General features: G+C 39.2%; 1 long non-coding RNA gene across 1 annotated transcript; it reads left to right on the plus strand.

Annotated features, from left to right (window-relative positions):
* The first annotated feature begins 1,402 nt into the window (after positions 1–1,402).
* On the plus strand, positions 1,403–19,998 carry LOC119728199. Its single transcript, XR_005271017.1, has 3 exons — positions 1,403–1,453; positions 4,113–4,606; positions 14,686–19,998. It is a non-coding gene; the product is annotated as an uncharacterized LOC119728199 (long non-coding RNA).
* The last annotated feature ends 698 nt before the right edge of the window (positions 19,999–20,696 follow it).

The following is a 20,696-nucleotide window of genomic DNA, read 5'->3' on the forward strand; positions in this document are numbered from 1 at the left end:
GACCGCTGTTAATGGACCGGTCACCCCCACACCCGGTCATTATCACGCAGTGAAGACCGGATCCTTACACTGTTATTCCCATTAATAAATACCTTTTTAACGAAATAAACAGTTAAAATGCTCCAATTTTGTGACTTTCTTTCGGCGATATTTCCAGACTTTTTTGTGTTCATGTTCATGGGCCATATTTTAGCTTTACAGCTATAACGACGTAAACTCAACAGAAACTGCTGCCGTAGCGAAACAAATTACAACAATGTTTTCATATCTTTACCTGATGGAGGAAGCTGAAATCTCGTTTACACATTCCTTGTGTCTGGAATTTCAAAGATGCTTTGTTTAGGAAAGGTACATATGTCGGTGGGTGAAGTGTTCAAAGAAAATAAATCGTCGTAAACATCCTCAGTATATATACTGCACTGCTGTACGATGTCGTTTCAAAACTTCCTTACGCGCGCGCACGCACGCATCCCTAGCAACTGTGTTGCGTACGCGCGCGTCAGTCTCACGCGATGGGGGTTGAGCGCATGTGCAGTGCTCTATTGTTACAAGCTACCGCAGGAGTGTTACTATATTTTGACCAATCATTGGCTTGCATGGGGCTGAACCACTGATCTCTATATAAAGACGGCTGAACGGGGCTTGATCAATGCTGGTTCAGGGGCCATTTATTCGCTTGATCTTTGAAGCCGGTCCATTATCACCGTTAATGCCCGGCCACGTGATCGAGTCTCGACCAATCAGAAACCATCAACTCTCCAAGGTATTCATTAATATTATGTACATACTCAGACATTTATAATTGTATACGTTTATGTATCCACATGCATGCTTTGGTTTTGAAGTAAATGGAATCGTGCTGCTAGTTAATTAGCCTTATTTGCAAATGCTTTGTCTATTAAAACGTACTGTGCATGCTATTAATCGTCTGTGTGAGTTCCTTATTACATGGATTATTTGTGATGACAAAGAAAACTTACATTAGTGACTCCATGGGCGGGACACACTTTTGTGAGGAGGTTGGGGGAAGGGTTGGATCGGGAGATGGTATTTTCCTTGGTTGGGTTTGTGATTTAAAATTCCATTTCTTGTTAATATTAGTGATTCTCCCCACTCCCCCCCCCCCAACTTGTCAAAAACTTCTCAGGGCAGATAGCCAGACACCCCAATTTCAAATAACCAGTCAAACCGCGGATCTTGAGTGCTAAGCAATCGTATGATTGGGAACCTATTCTTTTTATCCTCATCACAAAAAAAAGCTTATTTACATTACTGATTTTATTTAGTGCGAAAATAAAATTTAATACCCTCGGATAGGACACCGGGCTCCCGACTTATGAATAATGCATGTCTGCATATGACGGCGCCCTGCGATTGGCTCATTGAAAAACGGAGAATTCGCCCACATCAAACATGGCTACCTTGCACGTGCGGATTTTTCGACAAGTGATAGGTGAGTTTATCGTTTTTTAAATGAGGTTTTTGCCAAGGTTTAGCCAATTTTCTTGTGTCACATGGTCCCTTGATGAACAGAGAAGCCTTGGGGACAATTTGAGGTGAAATTCCGGCTGATAAGTCCTGCATTTAAGGGAACTTGTGAGTGTTATAAAATTACGTGGCGAAGATACTCGGAAAACGTGTGGCGAATTTACATTTGGGAGGGGGCGGGGAGGGAGGAAAACCGGAGGGGGACCTTACTCTTGATTTTGAAGCACATTTACTTGGTTATGAAAACACTGAAAATCAATTTCGGCTTTCTTATAATTTCCAGTTAGTTTGTATAATTTTTAACAGTTCACCATTTTGGGAATTTTTTGGCTGCAAAAATTTCCATGTGAAATTTCTAAAAAAAATAGACATTCTTGAATTGCCTGATTAATCTTCGTCACCATTTTGCTCTAAATGTTCCGTTCAAAAAATTAGAAACCTGCCCTCTTTCCATGACATTCATGTTGGTTTTCAACATTGCTAGCTATTTTATTCAGCATGTTTATTCCCATATATGTGACGGTAATACTGGACTACCTCCGTATTAACCGTCACAAATCCACATGGGGTAAATTGGACGGAGAGTGCATGTATGCGGGCGCACTTTTGACCAAAACTGAATGACAGGCAACAGCCGTACAAATGCACATTGTCAAAATTTGATGCAAGCTAGTGAGGGTGCGATTTATCACAACCCATGACGTCATGCAACACGACGCTTTCGTGAACAATGGCTGTAAAAGTCTTCCGAATTCAACTCGAAATTACAAGATAACTAGACTTCTGAAGGTGCCGAATTTAATATTTTGTTGATATTAAGCAGTTTAACTTGTAGACGGCATTGTGTGAGTATAAAGTGACAAAACAATTGTGATTTCGAATGGATATTTGACTCCCTTAGCAACGGACTCTCCGTCCAATTTACCACATGTGGATTTGTGACGGTTAATACGGAGGTAGTCCAGTATTACCGTCACATTTATGGGACTATTTTATTTAGGAGTCTTAGAAGTGGATTTTTTTTCCACGTTACAGCAGATAGCCAAGTGACCAAAATTACACTAAAAAAATTCCGAACTTTTTTCCGTTTTTTTAAGGGGGAGGGAAAGGGGGGTTGGGAGGTGCATGCACAACAGAGCAACCTCTCCTCCCTAGCCCTGTCCCCAACGAAAAGATTGTTTTCTCCTTTTCTTTTCATTGGATTAAGTCTTTTTGGCAACAGTGTGTGATAAAATGCCTCAGACTAAGCAGCAACTTGCACCTTCTACCCATTGTCCAGGTTGCCAAGCCTGCATTCATCCTAAAACTCTGTTTTTGATACAAACACCAGTAGCCAATGGGAGGGTAGTCAGTCAGCCCAGAGCCCAAAACATTGAATTTCATTACCATATAAGGTAACCCTGAAGTACAGATTTGCATATGCAAATTAAGGAAAACTTACAGCCAATCACAGGCCTGCATTGGTATTCTCATGTGCTGGATGCATGCTGTAGGAGCTGAAACTGTGCAGACAATTTTTTAAGTGATTTGTTTCTGTTTGCATTATAATTGTCATCCCTCAACATTGCCTTGATATTTCAAAAAAAGAAATAATGGAGAGACTTTGCAACTGGTGCGTTTTGTAAATGAGGAGTGTCCAGATTTAATTCTGAAATATCAGTAGGTAACATTTTCTTATGGAAAAAAGTGGATTTAAAAACTGTACTCTGTACAATGTACATTTTCTGCTCAGCCCTACAAGTGATATGTGAATGTGACATTACGGAGACAGGCATGTCGTTTATGTTTTTTTTTCTGTTTAATCTTCTGTTTAGAAGATTTGTACTGTCTTCCACAATGGAATGATTTCATTGTATTACTCAGTGCTAGTGGATAACTTTCTTGAGTTCTGGTCTGTGATTATATTGTACTTGTCAAATTTCTCCCAAATTCCAGATGGTATTGTGCAGTTTTTGTCGTCATAGATAAAGTATTTACCCGGGAAATAAACGTCAAATTTCGAGGAGAACACCATTTACCCAAATTTCGTTTTTAATGAAGCTTTTATTAAAAAGTTTTAGAGAGATGTGATGCCGAACCGATGAAACAAAACATTTCATTGTTCATCTTAAAGCTAAAGACATTTGTTCCGCATTTCCATGGTTATGTAGTTATCACTTATCAGAATTCAATAATAAAGACCGAAAACGTAGACTCATGAGTATTCAAAAATATAATTTGCTGGCTTGACAGACTTCGAGGCCAGATCAAGCGCAGAGCCTTGCAAATCTGAAAGCCACCGCGCACAGTGGTCTTTGTTGAAAAGTTTTCATGGTATTTGCCACCAGTCGTTTATCCTTGTGTGTAGGATCCGTGACGTACTGTAGAGTTAAATTCGGTGCCAAATACATCTGGCCACAATTAAACCCTCGCAATTGATGTTGATTCATCACATGCCTTGAGAATGCCATTGCAGAACAAATTTCACTGATGTATGTCCATTGTGGCTTGCAAAAGTACAGTATGGTAAATGGTTGGCAAGTGTTTGGTGTCCTACCGTATTTTTATCTTCTGCACTGCCCATTGTGAAGCATGAAATATTTTATTGGATAATTAATGAAGTATTTTCTCCATGTCTCTTTCAGTATACCAGCCTGTTTTTCATACTAAAAAAGGAAGGTGAATACAATATCATTACATCCTCACATCTTCAGCAAGTCATGGAGCCAACAAGCCTTCGTGTGTGAGCATGCATAGTCCAAGACCTCATGAGATACTTCCCACCAGTGATTCATCAACAAGTGGTCATGTTCACCTCTGCATGCAGCGTCAGTGTGTTCAAACATTTTTGCTGTATGAAGTTTTCCTGTGTGTACTATGACAAGGCTGTTCACCTGACAGGAGTCCAGCAAAGCACTAACTTGCTACAGAATGCGCTACCATGGATTATTATGTTAGTGACAACGCTTGTGACATCTGTAAGCTTCAAGGACTTGACCATTTCCTTCAGTGTTTTTGGCTCCATCCACAACCACACATGTCGTGAACATGTCAAATGAGGAACAGACTTAGCTGTGATTCGTTTTGATCGATGGACCAGATGGAATATGCAGTGTAAGAGACTGATGAAAACCCAGAGGTAAGAAAACCACTTAAATAGCAATTCTGATTTGGATGCCTACTTTACAAAGTACACATATTTGCAGATATTTGAATGAAACATTTTTGACTGGAATAGTACATGTAGATTTGCCAAACAACACATTTATCACCAGTAGGGGCATGCATCGGTTTAGAATATTATTTGTGGAGAATTTTCAAAATGGAACCAGGCTACTTTTAGTACATGGAAAACCAAGACAGAGTTCATGTTTGTGTGCATTTTAATGCGACTAATGACACTTGCAAAGTTACAGTTTACATAAAGCTATAAAGCCCTTCAGACAACTTCCACGATTTGAAAAAGGAAATATTTGCAGATATTTGAATTACATGCTGACACATGTTTGACTTGAATAGTAAATTTGCCAAACAACAAAATTATCACGAGTTGGGGATAGGATGAGTTGGACGAGTCCAGCATTTTTGTAATTGATTCCAATTCCGTCTGGGAATGACGATTCCACTTGGAATCGACTCCATAATTTTTTGGGGAAAAACATTTAAAATTAAAAACTGCTTATGATGAGATCATAATTGGGTGTAATCGCTCTCTTATTGCCATTTGTGAGCAAATATTCGTATAAAAGTCACGTCTTGGATAGGGGACACAATAGTTCACAACTCCTGAAAGGGTCATTCCATGCCAATTCAACGGGCCATGGCACCATATGTCACAGATTTTGTTCAAACTTGGTGGAAAGGTTCTGTTAGTTGTTCTATAGATGATATCGAAAGCAAAAATTCATATTGCTTTCCATTGAGGTGTTACGGTAGCACAAAGTTCAATGAACTTTGCCAAAAAAAAGGGAACTGACTGGCCCATAGAATAAATCGCTGACTTTAAGGACAGATATCTTGAGATTGAAAGTGAATTGGAAGCTGAATTTAGAGACATGGGTACAACTACTGTAGTAGAGCAGGAATATAGGGAAATAATACCCATCATGCCTCACACCTTAATTTTACGGGGGGTCAAAAATGATCCGTCATGATGCGTCACATGCATTTTTTTCAAATTTTGAAGGCCCCTAATCTTGGAACTTTGCATTAACTTTGTTTAATTTCAATGTTAATGTAATCTCTGACTACTATATTGACATTTATGTAAAAGAAAGAGCAATTGTAGCTGTCTTCCCTGATCTGGGTGACCCTCAATATGGCCCCAGCCAGAAATCCGCCTTAAAATTTGCCCAAAACAAGGGGAGAAATCCCCATGTGGCTCAGGTGATATAGTTTTCTAGGCTTTTTATTAAGAAAGAGTTCATCTTCAAGATTAATATTATCGAAAAAATTCATGTGTATCTGACATTTTCATGAAAAATCAAAGCTGCAAAAACACCCCCAAATTGAGCGACAATGTGTGTTAGACACACATTGTGCATGTGCAGGCTATTTTGACTGACCCCACTTCATCTCAGAAGCATAAATGGACCTCTTTTTTGGGCTTTTTGTGTATCTCAGTATGCCTCTCTACCTAATGTTGGTCCAAAAACTGCATGTACATGTACATCCACACATTATGTCCAAATTGTGGGGGGGGGGAGCCTCTATATACCCCCTCGTGTTACAAATACGTTATTTGTCAGCTTTTGAAGCCTTCAAGTTTTGCCCTTAAATCTCAAGTATTTTAATTTGAAAAGTGGATCAATTAATCCCCAGACAGTACAACTACTAGCCTTGACCAAGGCTATCAGCTTGTTCCCATACGAGCTTGTTCCTGCTACCGCATAGTTGTACTTTACTAGCAGGGTTCGACCTTAGGCCAAAAAAAAGAATAGTTCTGCTTCCGGTTACCCGACCGACCCTATTTTTTGGCCAGCTCGATCCCCGTGTTTTGACTAGCGTTAAGCATATGGTGCGAACGACCTGAATTTTCCATTATTTTTTGAAATTATCGAACGTAAATATATGGACAATAATTAAAGGTAGGTTTTATTCACTTTTTGTTGCCATTTCGTGTATAGCTTTCGTAGTGCAATGGAAATCAGTCTATAACTTCGCATTATTATAATTGAATACCCCATTCGATCTGCATAAAAAAAATTGGCAAAAAAAAAGAATTTCTGACCGACCAACCTTATTTTTGAAAGGCATGTAATCGGAAGCAGAACTATTTTTTTTGGCCTAATTAAGGTAGGTTTTATTCACTTTTTGTGGCCATCATTTTGTGTATAGCTTTCGTAGTGCAATGAAAATAAATCAGGCTAAAACTTCGCATACTGAGGCCTAATTGAATACCCCATTCAATCTGCATAAAAAAAATGTGCCCACAAAAAACCAAAATCCGACCAACCGACCCTATTTTTGAAAGGCATGTAATCTGAGGCAGAACTATATTTTTTATTTGCGGCCTCAGGTCATGAAGGAAGAAAATAGACCTCTATTGCTCAGGTGCCATGATGACATGGGTGTTGACTATAGTCTAATTATGACTTATGTGAAACTGATTAACTGGTGGGTACACGCTGTATAAGACGGACCAGTCAAAAACCTGGCGGACCAGTCAAAATTCTAGCCAACTGGTCCGGCTGGCCAGTCAAAAAAAAAAGTTAAGGGCAACCCCTGCCGTTAGCCTCAACGACCCTTGCGTGTGCTTTGTGTGCATGTACGTACGTCCCACACACACTTCCGCAAACAGCCGTACAGTAAGTCGAGGCGCAAGATAGCCTTGACGCAACCGTGGCGAATTCCTTATGTGTTTCTTTATAGTTTCGACCGAAATCGGCCGAAAATTTCTGATGCGCATATATTACACGATACCCAATCAAAGCCCGTAAACTTTGACCCGCGACATACATAATCATGATCCCGCAAATTACTGTATACACCACGTACATGTACATGTATGTTCACTCAAACCATGGTATGTCCAGGTATTTCAATCCCATTACAAACAAATGAAATATGCCGCTATATTGAGTGAACAATTGTTCAAAATGATACTATTTCCAATGTATTGCGAATAGGAGAGTTCAAGACAGTCTGCCGACGTTTTGTCGGTGCAACAGCGTACATTATCAGACCGCTACCTGCCCGTGCTATGACAGTGAATGTAGGGAACAGGTCAACTCAGACCCACGTCAAATCGTACCCATTTAATCGAATGCAGGTTAACTCGTATCTATAGGCACCCGTATGAATTACTGCAAGAAACGAGCTATTGACTTTGGGATGGAAATATATGAAACTGTCAGGTACATGGTGAAAAAAAAACTCTCCCTGAATTCGTACCATGTGCAAATTACATCACATACGTACGACACATGTATTTTAATGCGTATGCATGAATCGTATGTCGTACCTACAACATACGTACGACATGTACATGTACATGTATGTCGTAGATGTAAATCGCACGAGGTACAATTCGTTCTCACAAGATGTGTTGTATGTAAGACATAATCGACAAACAAGTAGATGATACGAGTTACAATTCATATTTTGTACACACGAGATATTAAGTCGTACTTATATACGACTTTGTCGTAAGCGACATATATCGTACCCTGTCGACTCGACTTATGCACGACATATATGCATAGCTGCCAACTGTTACGATTTTTTCGTAATGATTACGAATTGTTTGTTTAATTACGAAAATACGATTTGCCACTTAAACATTACGAATTTCCCATTTTCTCCCTAACAAAAAAAAAATACTTGTAAAGTATCGTTTCTGGCGAAATGATGGGATAAAGGATGGACCGGTGACAAGTCTAATAAGCAATGCAGTCAAGCACCTGATAGACATCATTGCAGTGTGCGCATTGGAGTATTTGAGGACCAGACTAAAAATATTTTTCAAGGGTGTGCCATTTGTGTGCATCTTGTGGATGGGTGGTTGGGTGTGTGTACTGTTCTGTATGTGTGAGTACTTTTCAATGACGATCGTGAGCACATTTGGTCGCTTATTGCCGGGATGAGACCCATCAGTGCGAGATTTTAATCATGGAATTTAAAATAAGAGTATGGTTGGAATAATTGGTAATAAAGTTTGAGTTTATCACAACGTCCAGAAAAGATAGATCAGCATGCGTTTGCAAGGTATGTTGGCAGGATATTTCTATTGCATACGGTGGCCCTAAATCATTGTGTGTAAAAACACGATACGAGCTCGAAACTCAACATCGATAGCATGCATTTCAAAAAAAAAATGCGCACATGTAATTATTGTTATTATTTATTTGACTTCAACGAACATGCACAGACAGTAAAGCAAAATTAATTTTAAAAAATATATTATCATTTTTTTTTTTTTTTATTATCTTTTGGCCTACAGTACATTATTCTTCACAACAAGAATGGTATGCACATGTAAACCATGTACCTGTACTCGATGTTGGTAAAGCTGGTACATACACTTTTGATAATAGGATTAGGAGCAGTTGAAAATGACCGCGCGGGTTGATTACTAATTGGGATTTTGAAAAGTTGGCAGCTATGTATATGTACCGACACCTGTCAACATTATGTCATATGTTTGATATGTCATACCCTGTCGACATATACAATGTATGTCGTACCCTGTCGATGATATTAGTCGTACATACGACATATAACTTATAAGCAGGCTTCTAGCCAGGCATACACTAGGATATCGGGCCTAAACGCTTCGAAAAAAATCCGATATGCTTGAAGTTAACCGATATGCTATCGATATGCTTCACATTTTCCGTGACAAAAAAAATACCCAAGGTTTTCTCACTACTGGTTTAAAATAAGATCTGTTGCTGAAACGAATTATCAATTGTTACCTGAGGCAAATCATTTTTTTAAACGAACAGTGGAAGCACATCCCACGAAAAGATACTGAGGTTCGCTACCGAGCGTTGACGGTATACACTGCTGCGCTGGCCGGCCGGCGGGCCGTGCGTGAGCGAACTCTTTCGTTCGGTACTACTAAAGCGCGTCAACAAGCCTCAACGGTCATCAACGAGCATCAACAAATTTTGTAGAGGCTTTTGGACATTAAAAACAGCTTTAATTATATGGTAGAAAAAGTAATAAAGAACATCTTCTGCATATCAATTAAAGTTAAAATTATTTTAAAACTTGGTTTTTTGAACGCGAAATGTACGACGAATTTGTCGATAAAAGTTGGCCGCCATCTTGTTTGGATGGCGCTGTAGACTTCGCGCATGCGTAGTATGGCTCTGTACACTTCATGCATGCGTAGTACGGCTAGCTACACATAAACAAGATGGTGGCCAACTTTTATCGACAATTTCGCCGTACATTTCGTGTTCAAAAAACCAAGTTTTAAAATAATTTTAACTTTAATTGATTTGCAGAAGATGTTCTTTATTGCCTTTTTTACCATATAAAGTTGAGGCTTGTTGACGCTTGTTGACGCTTGTTGACGCGCTTTAGTAGGACCCCTTTCGTTGGAATCTGATGTGATTGCATGCGTGCCCCGGTCATGCATGCAACACGCACGCTGTATGATCGGACCAAACCATTTTGGGTAATAAAGTGGTGTACCGTCTTGGGAACAATAATTATCGATATTTCCGCAGAAGAAAAGACAACTAATACTTTTTATGGAGTCCGAAACATTTCTTTATACGATAGTCAGTTGTTCTACGTCACAATATATATTTTTTTCTGGAAATGTATTCAAGAAACGACGTTAAACGCAAAACTGGCACTAAATCACCCCTTACGAAATTAATGGATTCGCCCATGCATCGTGCTAGCTGCAAGAAAGTACGATCGTACACTTGATTTTTTGATGTTACTACTCGTTAGTAATCACAACAATTTGATAAGCTTTGTTGTAAAAAAGGACTTATTTATTCGGACAAAACAAATCAGCATCTGTTGTCATTCGTTGGCACATGCTGCCGGGCCATGCGCTAACTTGCCGGCAGCGATTCCCGGTGTTTATTTCTCATCGTCAATCAGGGGTGTGAAATCTCCGCTATTTAGCAGATTTCCGCTTTTTTGTTCAGCGTGCCACATTTTGTTTTCTGCTTTTTTTCTTCTGATGGTCCAGATTTCCCCCCGCTTTTTCCCCCGCGCTTAAGCATTGATTTTATTTTCTGTTTTTATTTTATTTTCCGCCGCCGCCGAACCAGTGTTCTAGCCAGGGTGAAATTATAGCGTAGGGGTAATTTTGGTTCGGCGACTAATGCGAGCGCGGAGCCCTTACGGCGTGGGGTCCGGGGCCTGCTTAAGGGCCCCGAAAAATTTTGGACTCTAGATGCTCTGTGGTGCAATCTGAGGCGATTCCCTGCCACTTTCCCCTGAGTTTTTTTTGCAGAAGTGTTTAAAATTATAAGAAATTTTGTTTTATTTGTTTCAATGATTAATACTTTTGCTCCTGTAAAGTTTCTTCTGTTTTCAAATTTTAGATTACGTTTACAATGTATAAGTTGTTCCAAGATGGATGCTTTCTGATGTTTAACCATTTTTAGTAGTTCCTCAATGTTTTATAAAAAATTGGGATTTACTTTGTCAATGTTAAGTGTGAGAACAAATCGCATGAACATTTCATATTTCAAGAAGCCTTGTGTTGTGTAGCGCTGCCGTAGTAGCAGTAGTTCCGATTTTAAATTTGTAAATAAAACCATCCGATCGGCAGGGAGAGAAATTGAAAAACCATGGAGGTCTCAGACATAAAAAGTCGTCGGCGATTGCAATTTCAATATGCTACAACACAATGTGAAGGAGAAATCTCATTTTTGTTATGTTAAAAAATATAATTGTAGATAATGACGATGAGAAATAATCACCGGGAATTGCTTCCTATCCCGGCCGCGGCCGGCCCGGCGTGCGGGCGCGGCGCGGGCCAGCCCACACCGGCTACGCCGGCGAACTACGCGACCAAATTTCCCTCAGCATTTGAGAAAGCTACGCATTCGTGGAGCGCTAAAAAAACTTGTTTTGTTGCAATACTTGCTGATTGGTTTTGTCCTAAGAACAAACAGATCCGTTACTACCAAACTTATTGAACTGTTATTATCAGCAACGAGTAGTGTAGTCAAAAATCCAAATTTTCGACAGCGACATTCTTCGAGAAGAAATCTTCACGTGCGGCCATCTTTGGGGACGGATCCATTGATATCGTAGGGGTGCTTAACCTTTCTTTGGACATCGTTTCTCGAATAAATCCTTTACAAAAATTATGTTCCGACGTTGAAGGACTTATTTTCAAACAGTTATATGTTTCGGACTTGATAAAAAGTATTATTTATAATTTTAAAACAGTTGAAATGTTTGTAAATATTGACCTTAGGAAAGCACACCTGATAGCGCAAAATGGTGTGGTCCACGTACGTCCGTACGGAGCGCTGTATCTACGCAGCACAAAACAGCACGTGCTTATTGCTATCATAGCGAATGCGTGTGGCGCAGCATCACGGTAGGGGTATCATACGGGGTACGTGCGGTGGGATCGTTGTTTATTTTTCGCTGTGTCGTACGGCCAGTGCGCAATGCTCACAGTCGCTGCGCTTGTATACGAACAAACAGCAGATATTTTTTTTTCGCTACCAAAATTTATAGCGTAGCGGTAGCGTAGCGGCGAGATTTAAGCGTAGCGCTTATTTCCGAAAGCGTAGCGGGTGCTAGTGCTATTTGATGCCTGGCTAGAACACTGCGCCGAACGCACGCGATCCGCTCTGTTCAACATACACGTAGCTCTGGTGTGCGTGCAAGCGAGTATTCACCAAACGGTAGCATGGGGTGACCCTGGCAAAATATTTTTTCTCCATGGTGCATGGCCACCAAGTGTCCCTATTCTTCCCTGTGCTTTGCTTGCCGCCCCTGCGCCGAGTGCAACTAATACTCAGAAGGACTACACATTAGTATGCCTTGCGCGGTCTGACCAATCGAAAGTCTACACTGCGTATAGTACTTCCCGGCTATGCGTAAAACCGTCGATGGCAACGCGTACTGCAGCTTGCTCCACACCCTGGAAACGAGGTTGGGTCTACGGTGCTCGATATTTGAAACACAAGCATTGAGACGTGCATGAGAGCATAGAGCAAGCTCTATGGATAGAGTGCTGTTGCTTCCATCAAGGCTGAGCCACGTTTTTGTGATGTTCGCTGCCCGCCACGTATAATTCAGTGCCGCGCTATAATTTCGGGGGCCTGTTTTGGGATCAACGAAGGATCGATGCATTTCTTCAAATATCGCGATCTTTGAACTACGTTGCATAAATAATAATATCCATTGGTGGACGTCGTTGGCTGTTTGGTCTTGCTTATGTTGTGGTTGAAAGGCCAACTTATATAAAAGTTGAATTGAGTTTTCCACGCAGGTCTCCAAATTGTAAAAAGTATCAAGTTTACGTTTGTTGAAGAGTCCAATACTGTAACTTAATTATGACCTTCCTCCATGATTCAGACTTTGTAGTTTTATGGTATAACATTCAACATTTCTATTGCAACTTGACACGTTCACGTTTTATTGCATTATGATTTATTGTCAAAACTGTACAAAATGCCAACTTAATTAACAGACCAACCGGAAAATTTACAGACAGTTATACATGTACATGCCATGGTACATAATTATCATAGGCGTCAATCGGTGAGGGACGGGGACCCCCACCCCAACATCTTAAAGCGGGATATAGTTTGGTCTCCCCCCCCCCCCCCCCCCCCCCCACTACTTTTTTCCCCCGAATAAAAATTGTAGCCTACTGTAATTATTCTATTACTCAGAATAGCTGATTCAATGACTCCAAACTCGAAAATGATGTTCAAAAGTTAATCTTTTGCTCAAAACAATTGGTTTTTACTATAATAGTGGTCAGAAATTGCCTGAGATCGCACCACAGAAATTGCTTTTCTATAACTGCATGTCTTCTCAACTAAGTCCCCCAATTACATTGTACATTTAACTCCCCACATTTTCAACCCCAACACAAATACGCCCTACCCGATCTATGATCGGGTAAATCAGCTTGTGGTTGATAAAGACCAGCTGGCTGGTCTTAAAAACTTTTGGAGTGTCACATGAAATTTGGATTTCTGTGAAATCCGGTGCCTTAAACATGTTTAAACCGTTTTATTGGTTGAGCGGTCACAATCCTCACATAGGAATATGCAATACTACCAGTGAGTCAGTATTTCATAGTCCGAAATTCACACCTGCGCTCTGCACCACATCGTGCAGTGAGTAGCACGACGCGCTCGTCAATCTTCGTAAAAGGAGCTGTTTACGACTCATGAGAGGGACATACGATAACACAGCTACATGTAGAGGGGTGTTTTGAAAAACAAGTAAAATTGTTGAACAAAATTGTTAAATATTAACAATTTGTTAACAATGTTTAATATTGTCATCACTGTTATGTTTATCACACAAAAGCGATGTCAAATCACAGTTTCAAACTTTTATGAAAAAAAGGGAAAATTGTAAGAGACACCATATGAGATACACAACACAAGGGAAGTATTAAAAGCCCCCCCCCCCCCAACTACAATTTGGACATTATGTGTGGATGTTCATCTAGTTTTTGAACTAACATTAGGTAGAGAGACATACTGAGATACACATAGGCCAAAAACAGTCCTTCATTTAAAGAAAATCCAGGAGAGCTATAAATTGCTCTCCTCAAATATTTGAGGAGAGCAAATCGCTCTCCTTAAAATCTATGGATAAACAGCGGTTAAATGACGGGTTACCATTGTTTTCCCCATGTGGCTCAGGTGATATAATTTTCTAGGCTTTTTATTAAGAAAGAGTGTATCTTCAAGATTAATATTATCAAAAAAAATTCATGTGTATCTGACATTTTCATGAAAGTCAGCAATTTATTCTATGGGCCAGTCTGTTTCCCTTTTTTTTTTGCAAAGTTCATTGAACTTTGTGGTACCGTAACACCTCAACGGAAAGCAATATGAATTTTTGCTTTTGATATCATCTTAAGAACAACTAACAGAACCTTTCCACCAAGTTTGAACAAAATCTGTGACATATGGTGCCATGGCCCGTTGAATTGGCACGGAATGACCCGAAAAGAGGTTTGTGACCTTTTGAAAAACCATTTTATGAAACTGCAGGACTTAAGAAAAGCATCGTTTCTTTTTCTTTCTGTAATAGGGTCAACCATGGACTGCCTTGTTCAAGAGACTGCTGGAATCAAGTACTCCCCAATCACCGACTCAGGTCTGTCATCTCATCAGGCTCTGCTGCCTTCATCATGTGGAAGTTTGCTGATACATCACTCAAAACATTGCACAGGACAAGAGATACTGACTATGGTGGATGGTATAGACTGTCTGACTCATCCAGCCATGAATGACTGAACTGCTTAGTTGTGTTCCTGATTCATTTTGAACTCTGTGGATATGCATCTTGTCTGAACATTTTACAGACTGAACCATACATGTGCACTCCAAGAAGCTACAAGCTAATCCTGCAAGAAGTGTACTCCTACATCTCCCGATGCTCTCCAAATGTTGGATTGTGTTCCAGAGTGTTGCTGCTCTGACCTTTATTGCCAAGAACTTTTACGGCTAAAGGACTTGCTACAGAGACAGCCATCAACTAAGGAAAACTGAGTTTAGAAAATTGGGTTGGGTTGTAACACAGTGGCATAGCTTCACCTTTTTTCAGCGCAAGTAAAGATTTTGCTTGCAGAACATAATAAATGTATTCATTTACCCATCTCAAAGATGGCAAAAAAGTTCCTGTTTATCTTGAAGTTTAAAAAGTACACACAAGAGCTGATACTAATAAGCTGCTGGCTTGCAATCAAATTGCATTTGTGATTTGAGCTTAAATTCCAGAATCAACATCGTTGATTGTCCCTCAAGTTGCCTTCTTGACATTGCATGGACACCTTCAAAGCTATGCCACTGAAACAGACAGATACATGGGTTGAGGGTGGGACTTTTGGTTCATATATCTTAATTGCTATACAAAGTCCATTTTGATTGCTTAGCTCTGAAAGGTTGGGGCATTATTTTTATAATCAAAGTGGCCTGAAAAAGTGTGACTTTAAAGTCAACCATCTGCACACTCTGACAAAAATTGCATCCCTGTGAAGTTATGGGCACTGTACCATTTTTTAGCACAGTTTACAATAACTGAAGAAATACAAATTAAACTTTTACTTATCTCTTTAATAACCTTTGGACACCACCTCTCATTGTTCAGAATGGACTTTGTATTTAAAGAGTTTATTTCCAAGACGTGATTTACACCATTTTATTCTCTTTTAGAATCCTGCTCTCTTCTGGCTGCTGAAAAGCAATTTTGTTGGCTGTTATATTCTTAAACACAACTAGAAATCAATAAGTCAAAAAATGAAGTTTAAAAAGAGCTGCTATATTATTTTTATTCTTTGAAGTTCAAAACCATTCAAATTTTCACTTTTTTTTAAATGTATATGTCACGTTTTGGAAATGAATTCTTCATTTGTAACCAGTCCTCACAGTCTATGAAAATTGGAGCAAAAGAAAGAAAGAAAAAAAAACAAAGAACTTTGTCCTGAAGGATGTATTATAAAGAACAAGCTAGGTATCTGAAAAATTTCACACTTTGTCTGAAATCAAACTTTTGAAACTGTGAGAACATTGTATAAATGTGCGTGGAAAGACATGAGAGCATTGAATGTACGTGAAGTACAGAAACATCCATTGGGTGTAATTTGCAGACGTGCCACTCCTGATCCTTGTTTACAAAAAACTGGATATATTCCCAGCTTGAAATACAGCTTGAAACAGTTGACTTCCAAATGATCTGAATGAATTCACACTTGTTTTTGTCCATTTGACCTAAAGCACACTTTAAAAACTAAATATCATTGATGAGTGATGTGAGGGCTGGTTACACCAATAATTTAATTTTTATTACAATATTCAATGCCTGAATGGTAAATGTTTTCAAGCCAGGTGCATGATGGGTAAATGATGTCACTCCACTGTGAATACAGTTGAAGCAAAATATCGTCCCATGGAAAGTCGCTTGAAATTTAACATGTTGCATGGTGTGTGTTTTTCGGACATAGGCAATGCATCTCATAATGATCCAAGCATTCAAATCATCAAGTTTAGTAACTGAAAATTGTCAAATTTGCGTTGTGTTCGACCAATAAATATCAATTTGTCAATGCTATTGCCATTCAGTTTAAGACATTCGTCTTGGTCAGTGCAAAAAATATGCAACCATTTTGATAGGCGTTGAGCTCTTACTTTGCTACATGAATGTTCTTATCTTCAAATAATAGATTCCTAGGTTTTTACCCATCCTCCACCTGGTTTGAACTGTATAATCAGCACTGATGTTAAGAAATGAGAGGATTTGAACGATAGAATGTAAGATGGCTATTGCAGACATTTAGGCTGATCACATTTAGCAACTGTTCATTTCCATCAGATCATTCAACGTGTGCAAAACAAGCATGGCTATAAATATATTTATCACAAGCTGCTACATGTAGTTTTAAAAACACAAGCTGCTACATGGAGTTTTAAAAACACAAGCTGCAACATGGAACTTTGAAAACTGGCTCTTTCTCTTTGACACTGCATTGATGAGTTCACAAATTCTGCAAATTTTGGTGATTTTGCAGACTTGAAGCTTTGCCTAATTCAAAAATGGCGTTTAAAAAAAATACAGCGTATGCAAATTCTGGTCATAGTAAGCGCAAGCACAGTTGTACCTCAGTGCTGATTATACATATACTTGCAACATTTATTTTGGAAAAATAGTTTAACAATTTTTGCATTGTTGTCTTTTACCATCAGGCACTGTGAATAAAAACCAATAAAGCCCAGCCACATGCAGGCCCTCCTGGTGCGTGCACGTGTGTCCCCTGCCCACAGACGCTGACAGGTTGGTGGTTGCCCGCTATCTGCATCGGCTTGTGAATTGACTGTTGGTGATGTATGCAGCTCCCCTCGAAATCTTGCACCCTGGGTGATTGTGGATACCTCGGAAGACTGCAACATGGTAAGGATCCTTTAAACTTTGGCAATTGGTTAGTTTGTCTACAAAGCAGATGTACATGTCCACTACTCCAGGAATGGCAACTCAAGAGAACACTTCTGTGTCTAACTCCGCCATTGCTCACTTGAAACATGTCAAGAGTTCTCAGCCATCATTGCCAGTGATCCGAAAAAATAATGAAATATTCAGCATCAGTTACTTGTTGTGGGCTTTCTAGGATATTTGACAGTGTCGTATGATGTTTGAACAATTGTTTGGCCACAATTGTCTTGGTAATTTCCACAGTATAACTCTGAAATTCTAGTTTTGCATTTGCTCATTTCACCTCAAAGGGAGGTGTTTTCACCAAATGAAGTCATTTAATAAGATGGTGCAAGCTTCTTCAAAAATTACAATCGCGTCTGAATTGTATATTCATGGTTTTGGTAGCATACACACATTCTAAATTTGTCGTATTTGGAACTTTTTAACTGTCGGAATTTACAGTTAGTAAACTGCAAACAATTAAATTTGAAGTTCACAGTAGTTGACACCAAAAAAAATATTGAATTAACAAAATCGCATCCTGGTTTTTGAGAGGACAAAAAATTCTAAATATGACTGAATTTCTATAATGAAAAAAATAAGAAAGTCTAAAGATACTTCTGGACATTTCTGTGAAACAAAATTCAAATTTTTAAGTGTCATCATCTTTATGCGTACATGTAGGGGTTTTTGCATCAAAAACTAAAGATATTTGTAAAAAAGTAAACCAAAAACTGGTAGCCAAACTCTTCAAAACTGTAGTAGAGAAATGCCTGCTGTGCAGAGAGGGAGAACCATGCTGTTAGATTGCTGGGTGGATGATGTATCCAGGCCATTCACTCACATCATAGAGGGGCAAAAAACACTCGCTCTGAATTTGTCCAAAGAAGGGAGAAACAAAACATGTCTGGGAGAAACTACCTTAAATATGATGGAAAGTATACTGTACAAACTGGAGTCAAGTCTGCCAGAGATTCACTTAACAAGGGAGATTTTCATTTCACATTTCCAAGGGAAATATGGTTGCAAACAACCAGACGTTTGTTTCTACGTTGTGAAATTCTTTGAAATTACATGTAAGTATCCTTGCTAGCAAGGATGAAAAACTCACTTGACGGACTCCACAATTAAAAAAAAATAAGAATTGGCGCTTGCAGAATGAGCTAAATTCCATCCAGAAATTGTGTAGATATTTCTCCCATTCATCAACTCCCCAAAAGAAAAAACCTTAGCGGCAAATTAAACATGGGACAAATCGAAAATGGGTGTGAGCCCCTCGATCAATTAAGAGTGAATGGCCTGGTAGATTGAGTACCAATTTGCCTCTCAGTATCCTAAACAGAAACTGTGACATCAGACACGGGGAGCCAGTCCTGTCAACAACTTCCATGGTAAGTTTAATTGAAGTTTGTAGAATGAATTCATGCACTGGTACATCCTCATGTGTTGCTTGTTAAACCCAAATGTGTATCTCATGGCTTAGGAGTATGGTGTAGTCTGCATTAAACAAGGCAGTAATGTACAGATGGTCTTCAGTCTATGGCAATACACAGTGGCGTAGCTAATGGCCACGGGGGAGGGAGGGGACCAGTAATTGGTTGATGTGCTAGTTGATCAACCACAATAGGAGACAGGCAGTCAGTGGTCCACTAAATCCACACGTCAGTCAACCAATCCTGCCAAAGCTGCATGAGCATGTGGAAATATTAAACATAACAGTTGTTCACACAACTCTAAAATGATGACAGGATAAAGATGAAAAGTCACTTGAGTTTGCTATACGTACGTTGCAGAAAAAAACAATCACTTGATCAGCATGTATTCCTTGACCAAAAAAACACTTGTCAATGAGTCGTTTTGAAATACAATAAACTCTGCATATTAATATGAGGCACAGAAATTTTGAGATTTCTTAAAATTTTGGAAAGGTTTAAATTTCGCTTTGACTTTTTAAGATAAAAGTCCATTATGGATACTAAGAGTTGGTCAAAAATGCCTTGTGCCAATTTTTGAAATGAATGATTCTTGCAGAAGTTTCCTCAGTGGATGTCAAGTTTTCATCCAGCATGCGCCTCACAATCTAGAGGAGCTGATTTTGTTTGAAAAATCGAAAAACACAAAAATCAAGTGATCTAGTTCAGTTGACTCATGCATCAAATTCTAGAAAGCTGAGGCTTGCCTTTAATTCAGGCCAAAATGATAAAATTGAACATATCAATGTTAGGTCTCTCCCTCCCCCACAAATCTATAGCTACGCCACTACAAAATATCACCAAGGTTTTTCCTGAAATTGACGGCAAAAAAATCAAACAAACTTGCTGAAAGTTAAGCAGCATTGTTTTAACATGAAACTTGATCAAGGCATTGTAATTCTAATGTCGGCCGCAGTCTGTGATGAGCTCAAATCACTGATGTCTGCCTGAGCAGACTCCAAAATCCAAAATAGTATTGAATTTAAAATTACAAAAATATTACAGTCTGGACTTTACTAAGTGCAGATAGTGCTGATGCAATTTACAGCCAAACGGTCAACCAGCTACTGATAATAACAGTATTGATACGAAATGCCTCTGCTCAAAACAACATACAGGACTCATGTCGTAGCCTGCATTGTAATCGATATGATCTGAGCTAAACTCGGCTCAGCAGGCACAGGTTTCATTAGTACCCACATGATGTGGACGGAGAACGGACTGAGGCAAGTCTAGCACAACACAATGCTGTGCTTTAGAATACATGTACATGTACATGTACATCCATGTCATGGTAGACTGTTCATATTCTGTTCCAAATGACTGTACATGTGATCTACCCAGAGCAAAATCTTGCATCACTTATGGCTGTACCATTCAGCTTTCAATCATCAGCACAAGATTACAATGAGACCACAGTGCCAATGCTTTATCCCGCATGTAAAACTTCAAAGTGAGCGATTGAATACAAAGAATCTGCCAATCTTTAGTGATAAGTCAAACTTGAATCTATGCAAAAATCCTGGCAGAGGAAATTTCCAGTCGTGATTTAATTGAGCTCAGTTTGTTTCTCTGAATTTCTGTTTGAAAGAACATGACCAGTCAATGTCTTGATCAAGTCACAAAACCAAATTATGTGATGTAGGAAACAAAATGTCCCAA

Source organism: Patiria miniata, unplaced genomic scaffold, assembly GCF_015706575.1.
Source record: "Patiria miniata isolate m_02_andy unplaced genomic scaffold, ASM1570657v1 HiC_scaffold_20, whole genome shotgun sequence".
Classification (NCBI taxonomy): Eukaryota; Metazoa; Echinodermata; class Asteroidea; order Valvatida; family Asterinidae; genus Patiria; species Patiria miniata.